General features: G+C 38.9%; 1 pseudogene; it reads right to left on the bottom strand.

Annotated features, from left to right (window-relative positions):
• Nucleotides 1–3,023: 3,023 nt before the first annotated feature.
• Nucleotides 3,024–3,136, bottom strand: LOC112174977 (annotated as a pseudogene).
• Nucleotides 3,137–10,404: the final 7,268 nt, after the last annotated feature.

The following is a 10,404-nucleotide window of genomic DNA, read 5'->3' as shown; positions in this document are numbered from 1 at the left end:
ACTTTGGCTGCATTTTTCCAATTCTTCAATGATGGTACACATCCACACAACAGGCTGGTTTGCAATTACCACTTTAGTACCGCTAAATGCCAAAGTTGCATTGATTATACGCATTTATATGCGTGTAATTATATCTAAAACACTATAAATAAGCAAATCCCCATGTCAATTAATATGTAATTAATCCATTTTTATTTATTTTGTAGAAAATAAGCGGAATTGCGGAAACGAGAGGAAATTGTGCGAAATTTGAGCTAATTGGAGTTTTTGACAAAAGGACGAAAATTGTCGACACGGTCAACCTTGATCAACGTCAACGAGAAGGCGGAACCCGATGACCCAAAAATAGTGTGTGCAATTATGTCCTGATGGGAAGGAGATTATGAAGAAAGAAAGAAAAACAAAATAATAATAAAATAAAAAATTGTAGAAAGAAGCTGCAGTTAAGCTTTGTTTAATTAAACTAAAGTTTAATTATTAGCCATATGAGCCAACCACGCACGTTGGTTTAATTGCCCCATTTAATTAACCTAACTATTGGTTAATTAACCTAACTATTGGTTAATTAACAAAACCATGCACGTGCAGATTGGTTTAATTGGTAGGCACCAATCCAAGCTTGACACGTGGCAGCCAATCCCTCATCCTTTTCTCTTTCACGCACACTGCATCAGTTTCATTCTTTTCTTTCCTAACCGACACGTACCACTAAGACCACAAGAGCACAAGGCCTTATCCATCTTTTCACACATGATACAGTAGCCGACCACCCATTTTTTATTTATTTACCTCTTCCTCACCTGCAGCGGGGGCAGATCCATTTTACTCTCCCCAGATCCATTTTCTCTTTCTTCCTCTCAACAGCCGCACACTCCACTAACACCCCAGACCCCAAAATCCTATCTTCCTTCTTCTCCAACAGTGCCGAACCCATCTCCATCTCTCTTTCTCCACCATTTTTAAATCTCTTACCATTTTCACTCACCCATCATCTCACACTCTCTCCTCTTCCCTTCTTCATTTGGTAATTCCAATCTTTTGGGATTGGACACTCAAGACCTCAAGGGAATCATCATCAAGAGTACCACACCTTAATTTGGGTAGTTGGGTGAAGAAATAGCTTGATTCATACTAGCTCATAGCTAGAAGTGACCAAGCTAACTCTCCCCTCTCTTCCTTATTATCCATTTCATAATTTTTATATACTTTTGTTGATGAATTCTTGTATGGGTTGTGAGTAGTTTAATTTTGGGAGTTAGAGTTGTGAAGCCCTAACTCATCTTGTATAAATATTGATGCTTTAATTTTAATAAATGCAATTTCCATTGTGTATGCGTTAAATCCAAATTTATTGGTCCTTAGAAGCATGTTTCTAGGTTTTGTCACCCTTTGAAATTATGTTGTGGGCAATTGTGATGAATAGATTGATAAATTGACAACTTATTAGTCTTGTTGCATCTAGGATTTAAGTGTGGTGACCATTAGCTAGCTTAATTTAGCTAAGCTTGCTTGGGTCTCTATTATCTTGCACTCTAGGCCTCTAATTTTAGATATTGCGGCCTTAACCGGCGTAATGCCTAAATTAGAGAGTTGATTGTGGCCCTAACCGGCATAATCGATACACCGAAAGGATAATTGGTTTAGTAGCCTTGACCGGTACTAAATACGGGACTTAACACATCTAGGAAATGCATGCATTTGTGAAATTGGCGTCGATATTTGCAAGATAGTTAGTGTGAATCACCCGACACTCCCATGTTCCCATTAATTTGAAAATCTAAATTTAATTTCTTGCTTGATAATTAGTTGTTTGCTTTTATTTAGTTTGCATTTAATTTAGTTAATTCCCAATTCAAAACTCCCAAACAAAATTCTACCTTCCATTGTGCATAACTCATTTGGGCTACAAGTTAGTGGCTTTGATTAGGCTTAGTGTGAGCTAAGCCGAGCATTGCCGAGGCTTGGTGCCTTGTGAATAATCATTTTACTTTATTTTATTTTTATTTTTCATTGTATGCTTTTAAGTCACTCTAGCGCCAATTACCTCGGTTAGGTCCAACACCTAATCCCCGAGGTACGATAATCAAGGTTTTAATACTTCCCTTACTTGACAACGATTCGTACGCTTGCGAAGAGTTTATGAACCAAGTCAATGGCGTCGTTGCCGGGGATTAGGGTCTTCGGATCTTAATCCCTTGGTAATTGGCATTTAGGGTCACTTTTAGCATACTTTTATTTTTATTTTTATTTTTATTTTTATCTTTATCTCTTGTTTCTTTGTTTAGTTGTTATTTATTTTATTTTATTTTATTTTATTTTATTTTGTTTTATTTTATTTCTTCGGTTAGTTTAGTCAAATTTAGTACTAGTTTTTTTTTTATTCTCTTGTTACCCCTCTAATTACTTGTCAATTTTTCGTGAGTTGAATTGGTGCTTATCTTGCTTATATTTTGGTTATTGAGATACTCGATTTCTTTTTGGTTCTTCGTAGGTATATGAGCGACACTCTACTACCTATCAATTTGAGAAGTGGTCGTGCTTTGCAAAGACTACCTAGAGGAAGACCAACAAGGAGAGTTAGAAGACCAAGACATCGCTCACAAGCACCTTCTAGGTCTCCTATTCGAGTAGTAGATATGGGTGACGAGCGTCAAGGACCACAAGATGAGGAGGAGATTCCATTGAGCCATTATTCATGTCCTAGCATTGTAAATGCTCCATCTTGCATTGTGCTTCCTCCGACAAATGCCAACTTTGAGATCAAGCCTAACATGTTGTCTATTCTACCTACTTTCCATGGCATGGCTAGTGAGAGACCATATGATCATATAATTGAGTTTGATGCCATATGTTCCACTATGCACTTGGGAGGATTAACTTTGGAGGGTTTGAAGCTTCGATTATTCCCATTTTCTTTGAAAGATCAAGCACGCACATGGTTTCATAAGCTCAAGCCAATATCCATTCTCTCTTGGGCCGATATGCAAAGAGTCTTCTTGAATGCTTATTATCCACATCATCGGACTACTTATATGCGGGATAGCTTGACCAAGTTCTTTCAAGAGGATAATGAGACTTTTTATGATGCATGGGAGCGCTTCAAGGATATTGAGTTAGGTTGCCCTCATCATGGACTCACCAAGTGGCTTCTTTGTGAATCTTTCTACAATGGGTTGATTATTGATGATAGAAGGAGATTGGACAATGCATCGGGTGGAAATTTTCTTAAGAAAGGTCCTAATGCCGCTTGGGATATTTGTGAGGAAGTGGCTACACAATCCTGTCAATGGGATAATCATCAAAGGAGAAGAGGAGGTAGAGATGACCGCACCACATCTAGAGGCCGAGTTGATATGGAGCCTCATGGTAGAGGTGTGTACGATGTTTCTCATGTTGATAAAGATGATGGAGTTATGAATTCCAAGCTTGAGAGGCTTGAAGCAAAGATTGACAAGAAATTTGAGATGCTTCTTCAAGCGCAAAAGGGTAGTGGTTCGTCCTCTTCACATGTCAAGAGTGTTATTTCTTCACATCTTTGTTTGATTTGTGAGTCCCCTCATCATTCCACTCATGATTGTCACTTGGCTTCCCAATTTCCGGAATTTGTTGAGGAGCAAGTTAGAGCTATTAGTTCTTATCAAAGGCCACCAAGAAATGATCCTTATTCTACTACATATAATCCGGGTTGGCGAAATCACCTAAATTTTTCATGGAGAGATAGTGGAGGGTCCTCTAATGCATACCAAGGTGGTTCTCATTCATATGGAGGGAATCAAGGCCTTAATTCTTCATCTTTTGGACCCCACGGTCATGGAAATACACAATTTGGTGGACAAAATCATTATGGGCAGCAAGCATCTAATTACAATTCTCAAGGCCAAGGGCCATCTTTTGGTGCTACACATGTTTATGGAGGAGCCCCACATGATACTCAAGGATTTGGTCAAAGTTCTCAATCATTTGGAGGTGCTAATCCTACACAAAATGCTCCTCCCGGCTTTCAAAATAGGCAAGCACCACAACCGGAACCAAAGAAGTCTCATATGGATGATATATTGGCCACCCTAGCTCAAAGTCATACTTCTCTTACACAAAGCCAAGCGAAGACCGATCAAACTCTTAGTATTCTCACTCAAGGTCAAAGTTCACTTGCACAATGTGTGGGAAAGTTGGAGGTTCAATTGGGTCAAATGGCAAAAGAGCTTGGAGCACGTCCACAAGGAGCCCTACCTTCACAACCGGAGCCAAATCCAAGAGGAAAAGTCCATGAATGCAATGCCGTCACCACTTTACGTTCGGGAAATGTATATGATAATCATGTTTACATGCCCTCATCTTCTAGTTTCCATTCAAATCCTTTATTTGTGCATGATGATGATTTGCACTCATATAGGGCCAAGAGAGAAGAAAATGTACCTCTTGGCCATGTTATTGATGATCAATTGCATACACATCATGATTCTTTTTACTATAAGGAGGATGGGACCGGAAGGGAAGAAAATGTACCTTCCGGTAAATATGGAGTGAGTGATGTGACTTTGAATGCAAAAGGAAGAAATAAGGGGGTGGATAAGGTAGCCGGAGGGGAAGAAAATGTACCCTCCGGAGAAGCTATTCTTGGTAAAGGTTATGGTTTCTTGTCCTTTGAGAATGATGCGAGAAAATATGGTTTTATTGATAGTGGTAAGGAAAGAGCTCTATTGAGAAAGAACACTTCTAGGGATGAGGATATCTCGGCCTCAAGATTAGATGGTGAGGCCATGAAGGCTAGGGACCCATCTAAGGCCGATGACACATCTAGGAAGGTTCTTGATGACATTAGACCCACTCATGATTTTGAGCCGTCTACTTCTACAGAAAAAGAGGGGAGAAATAAGGAGGAAGACCTACATGTGCATGGTAGCTCTAGGGATAGGAGTGGTCCGGTCTACTCATCACTAGGGGAAGCCTTAAGGGCTAAGAACCCTAGTGGGACCGTGACTACCCTTAGGGGCACCACCGGGAGCCTCACCTTTGATCCACCTCTTGATTTGAGTACACCGGAGCCTCAACTTCCTTACCCTAATGTGCCAAGAAAGGAAAATGTGAAGAAGGGTGGGAAAAAGAAAAAATTTGGCTTGATGTCCGAAGTGCATGATGTTTTGAAGAAGGTCAATGTCAATATACCTTTGATTGAGCTCATTCGACAAATGCCGGTTTATGCAAAATTTCTAAAGGACTTGTGCACCCATAAGAGGAAGATAAAGAATGATGAGCGGTTTGAAATTTGTGAGGAGGTTAGTGCTATCTTGCAAAGACGGATTCCCCCAAAACTCAAGGATCCGGGGAGCTTCAATATCTCTTGCACTATTGGAGAGAAAGTCTTTGATATAGCTTTGATGGACCTTGGTTCAAGTGTTAACATTATTTCTTTTGAGACTTTTCGGAAACTTGACCTTGGGCCTATTAAAGCCACTCCTATATATTTGCAACTTGCGGACCGGAGCATCATTAGAGCTATGGGTGTTGTTGAAGATGTATTGATCAAAGTTGACAAGTTCTACTTACCGGCGGATTTGGTGGTATTGGATATGGATGATGGAGCTCATTGTGACAAGGACATACCTATCATTCTTGGTAGACCTTTTATGGCTACCGCGGGGATAAAAATTAATGTTCAAAAGGGCACTATCAAAATGAAGGTGTTGGGTGAAAAAGTATTACTCAAGAGTCTTGAACCCATTTATCCTCCGGAGGTGGTAAAAAGTGTGCTTTCTATTAACTTGGTCAAGGGCAATGAAGCAAAGAGAGATAGAATTTTTGGCCCATTGAACCAAGTCCCACACCACAACCAAGAGCCATTGGTTTCTAATTCTTCCTCTCCTTGCCAAGTGTTTGCAATTTCTACTCTTGATGAGATAAATGTGAATGAGGATCTCGCATTGAGTGAGGAGCAAAAGAATCAAATCAAGACAATAGAGGAGATTTGTGGGTTGAAAAAGAAGAAGAAGAAAGGGTATCTTGAGTGGAACACTCCGGTGAACCTCAAATTTCTTGCACCATCTTGTGGAGATTCTAGTTCGACTAAGGCTTGTGTGGGTGGTGGTGGAAAGAAAGAGCCACCTTGAAGAGACCAAGTTCTATAGACCGGCTTGGGGTCTTTAAAAACAAGCGTTTCTAGGGAGGCAACCCTAGGTAGTTTTGAAATTTTCTTGTTTATTTTGCATCAATAAGGCTATTTAGAGGTGTTCGGAGTTGGAAGTGTGAAGAAAGCAAGAATGTAGTAGTGTGCAGTTTCTGTCTTGAAAGTTCGGTTGACTTTGGATGGCGATAGCTTCTGAATTACTTAGTACTTTGAGCTGAAATTTTCTGGAGATATTCTCCTATATGTCTATTGTCATGTGCCGAAATTTCAATCCCTCTCAGTCACTGGAACTCTAGCTATTTAATGGTCAATACATGAAGCTCAGAACAGAGACAGCTACTGTAGAGTGACTTTGGGAAGCTACACCCTTTACATATCAAGTTATTTGGAGCTAAAATTTTTCAGAGATGTGTCTTCATATGTCTTCTATATACAGCAGAAACAGTTTTTAATTTGAACCTTCTTAGCTTCAGATATAGAGTTCCAAGTAACAGGGGCCAGAAACAGGGCACAGCAGAAACTGCAGAACAGATCAGTGAGTTTGGAGGCCAACGATGTTTGATTCAGATATGATACTTTAGTGAAATTTTACCTTCAGATATATTCATGAGTCTACTTTCGTATCCAGTTGGTCTCACCCTATTTGCACCTCTGGAGCTTCAGATATTACAGTTTTGGTGACTGAGGGTCAGCAGAAAACTTCATGACAGATTGGCAAGTTTGACTAGCTTTAATTTTCATTTCAATTGGAGATGGGTGGCTAACTTTATATGGATAGAAAGCTCTATGAGTCTACTTTCCATTTCAAGTAGCCTCACCTACTTATCACTTTCTGATTTTGAGATATGGGCATTAAAAGACAAAAAGGTCATTGCTGATAGTTTTCTGCACTCACTAGTTTTGTTCACTCGGGTTGGTTGGACTTCTTCGCACTTCATTTCATCTTTGGAGGATAATCTATGGGCAGCTATGAGTTATTTGGGAGGTGGTCAAGGTCATGTGCTTAATGGAGGACCTTATCCTTATTCTTTGATGGCCTATTTATGACGCATTGCTCTTGGACACTACATATTTTTCAATGGAGTTGATCTTTTCACGAGCACCTTGAGCTAGTATGGAGCATACATAAAGGAAGTCAAGGGCTTGTGCCTTGAGGTTGGTGTCTCATGTTAGTCTTCTCCAAGGATCGTGAGCAATGGAGGGTCGACAAAGGGAGTTTTCCGTAACTTTACTCCGCATTTAGATTTTTATTTTCATAGTTAATTTTTGTGTGCCTTCGCCCGAACTTCACTCTCATGCCTAAATCCGACACGGATTTTAGCTTTCGAGCTCACTTTACAACATTGAGGACAATGTTGGTTTTAAGTGTGGGGGTGAGGGCTCGGGCTCGGGAGACTAACAAAAAAAAAAATAGATTAGCTTTATGTAATTATATTTTGGTGGTTAATGCCTTTTCCAACCCCAATGACGAGCCATGGACTTAACTTGTTATGATTGTGGATAGATTAAGCATGATCTAGGACTTTGAATTTGTTTTGTGATTGAGTGTATATGTGATCTATGCTTGATTATATGTGTGCACATAGCCTATGTTAGGTTCGTTTATCATAGTTAGAGAAGCATATAGATTATTTGATTAACTTGCATGCCTTATTTGTGAGCTTTTGAGCCTAATATAGTGTATGCATTGTTCATTCACTTTTTATTTCATGTGTGTACAATTTCATGACATTGCGTATCTAGAACTTGCTTGAGACCTCTCGAGGCTACTTTTAGCTTGCGACATGATAGAAAGGATGGAGGCATTAGGACTATATAACACCATGGCCAAAGAAGCATGTGCCCAAAAATATTTACCACTAGATTGCCACTTTGAGCCTATGTATATATTTTAGCCTTTTTGTTCATTACCACCACAAATCCCTACCTAGCCTAAACACTTTTATCCTACCCTTCCATGGTAGTTGGTGAAGCGATTCGAGAGAATGACTTTATGTTTGAGTGCTTCAAAAGAAAAGAAAAGTCAAAAGTGTGAGGTTACAAAAGAATAAGTGTGGGAGTGAGTGTTTTGTTTAGAAAAGAAAGTTCTCAAAAAAAAAAACAAAAAAAAAAAAAAAAAAAAGAAGAAAAAGAAAAAGAAGAAGAAGAAGTTGTGAAAATAAAAAGAAAGTTGAAAAAAAAAAAAAAGGGGAGAAAGAAAAAGTGTAAAAAAAAAAAAATAGATAGTATTATTTTTGTTTATAGAATAGTGTAGTGTGGGTTGTACATTGGGTTTAGAGTAAGTGAGTTAGCATTCGAAAGCAAAAGTCATATATCTCTACAAGAGAGAGTTGTTTCACGAGCTTCTATGGACTTTGTATTTCCTTATCCTTCATTTCTTATAGCCACTTGCCCTTAGCCCCATTACAACCAAATAAAAGACCTCTTAATCTTGAATGTTGTGGGTTACCTAGCGGAGAGGAGATCGAAGAGCAAGCATATGGTGACGCGTGTTGTGAAATTGCTTTTGAGTGAAACACATATAGCCCCTAAACACTTGAGCGGTAATATGTAGTGAACCTATGTGAGTTTAGCGGGTTATATCGGGTCTTCTATGTGCCTATTTGATTGTGGTGAATTGATTTGACACATGGTCAACACATGCATATACTTGAGCATTTTTCACATGTGCTTCTTAATTGCCTCACAAATTCAAAAATCTTATGTTGTGCTTACATCTACTTCATGGTCATGTACATAATTAGTTCTCCGAGGATTATGGTTGGAAAGGCTAATACCACACTTTCTTTATGTTTGAGCATTTGTGTTTGAGTTAATAGATTTTTGGCAATTAATTTACATTTAGTTTGCTTGGGGACAAGCAAAGTTCAAGTGTGAGGGTGTGATTATACGCATTTATATGCGTGTAATTATATCTAAAACACTATAAATAAGCAAATCCCCATGTCAATTAATATGTAATTAATCCATTTTTATTTATTTTGTAGAAAATAAGCGGAATTGCGGAAACGAGAGGAAATTGTGCGAAATTTGAGCTAATTGGAGTTTTCGACAAAAGGACGAAAATTGTCGACACGGTCAACCTTGATCAACGTCAACGAAAAGGCGTAACTCGATGACCCAAAAATAGTGTGTGCAATTATGTCCTGATGGGAAGGAGATTATGAAGAAAGAAAGAAAAACAAAATAATAATAAAATAAAAAATTGTAGAAAGAAGCTGCAGTTAAGCTTTGTTTAATTAAACTTTGGTTTAATTAAGGGAAAAAAATACAAACAGTACCCAACCTAAGGCCCATTCCGAATTTCTATACCTAAATTTTTGAAACTATCACAATGGTACCCAGAATAGCTAGCTCGACCCAATATTCGTACCTGCCGTCCATGACGGCGTTAAACCGCATGCCACGTGGTGTGTTTGATGGATATTTGTGTCATTTACTTACCCAGTCCTGTTCCTGAGTCCCCTTTCTTTCTCCCTCTCTTCGTTTCTTTGCCTCTGTCGTCTCTCTCTCTCTCTCTCTCTGAGCATGAACTCCATCGCTGTCTACACATACTTAAGCTCCTCATCATATTCTCCTCATTCCAAGCTACTTGAAACTCAAATCGAATCCATACATTAACCAACAATATCCCATCAGCTTTTGAATTACTATTACTATCAATCTCTCTCTCTCTCTCTCTCTCTCTCTCTCTCTCATATTACGAAACAAAGAAAGAAGCAATGGCTCTAGACCTTTATTGATGAACACTTCTTCTCTCTTTGAGTTCTTCATGTTATATTAGCAGCTTCCAAGAGAATTCATTACTTCATATTTATGTTGATGATGCTAATCATGAACCAACTGGCTCAGAGAGAATTATGAATGGATCTGTGGCTATATCAACTTGCATCTTAGAAAGGAATTGAAGTGGGTTCTTTTGGTGTCAGAATCTGGGTTACTAGAGGAAAATCCCATTAGCCTCTCAATCCAATCCATAAATTACATTCATACACTGAACCCACTTGGATTTGCATGTCCACAGGTCTAAAGAGAAGAAGAGCAGGACTTCGATCTACCATTCTACCAGATTTCTTTGACCAACAAAAAAATCAACCAGATTTCATGAATCAAAACCCATCACCCAAATCCCAGAATCCAAACCCGAATTTTATAAAGATGCACAATAACCTCATAATCTGCTTCCGGTCTGAACCTTGAGCTTGAATCTGAACTCGTAGATCTTCTTAGATAGGTTTAGGAACAAGAATGTAAAGCAAACAAAGCCTGACCCAGAACCC

This window comes from Rosa chinensis, chromosome 6 (assembly GCF_002994745.2).
Source record: "Rosa chinensis cultivar Old Blush chromosome 6, RchiOBHm-V2, whole genome shotgun sequence".
NCBI classification, from domain to species: Eukaryota; Viridiplantae; Streptophyta; class Magnoliopsida; order Rosales; family Rosaceae; genus Rosa; species Rosa chinensis.
This window is presented reverse-complemented; position numbering and strand designations above follow the sequence as displayed.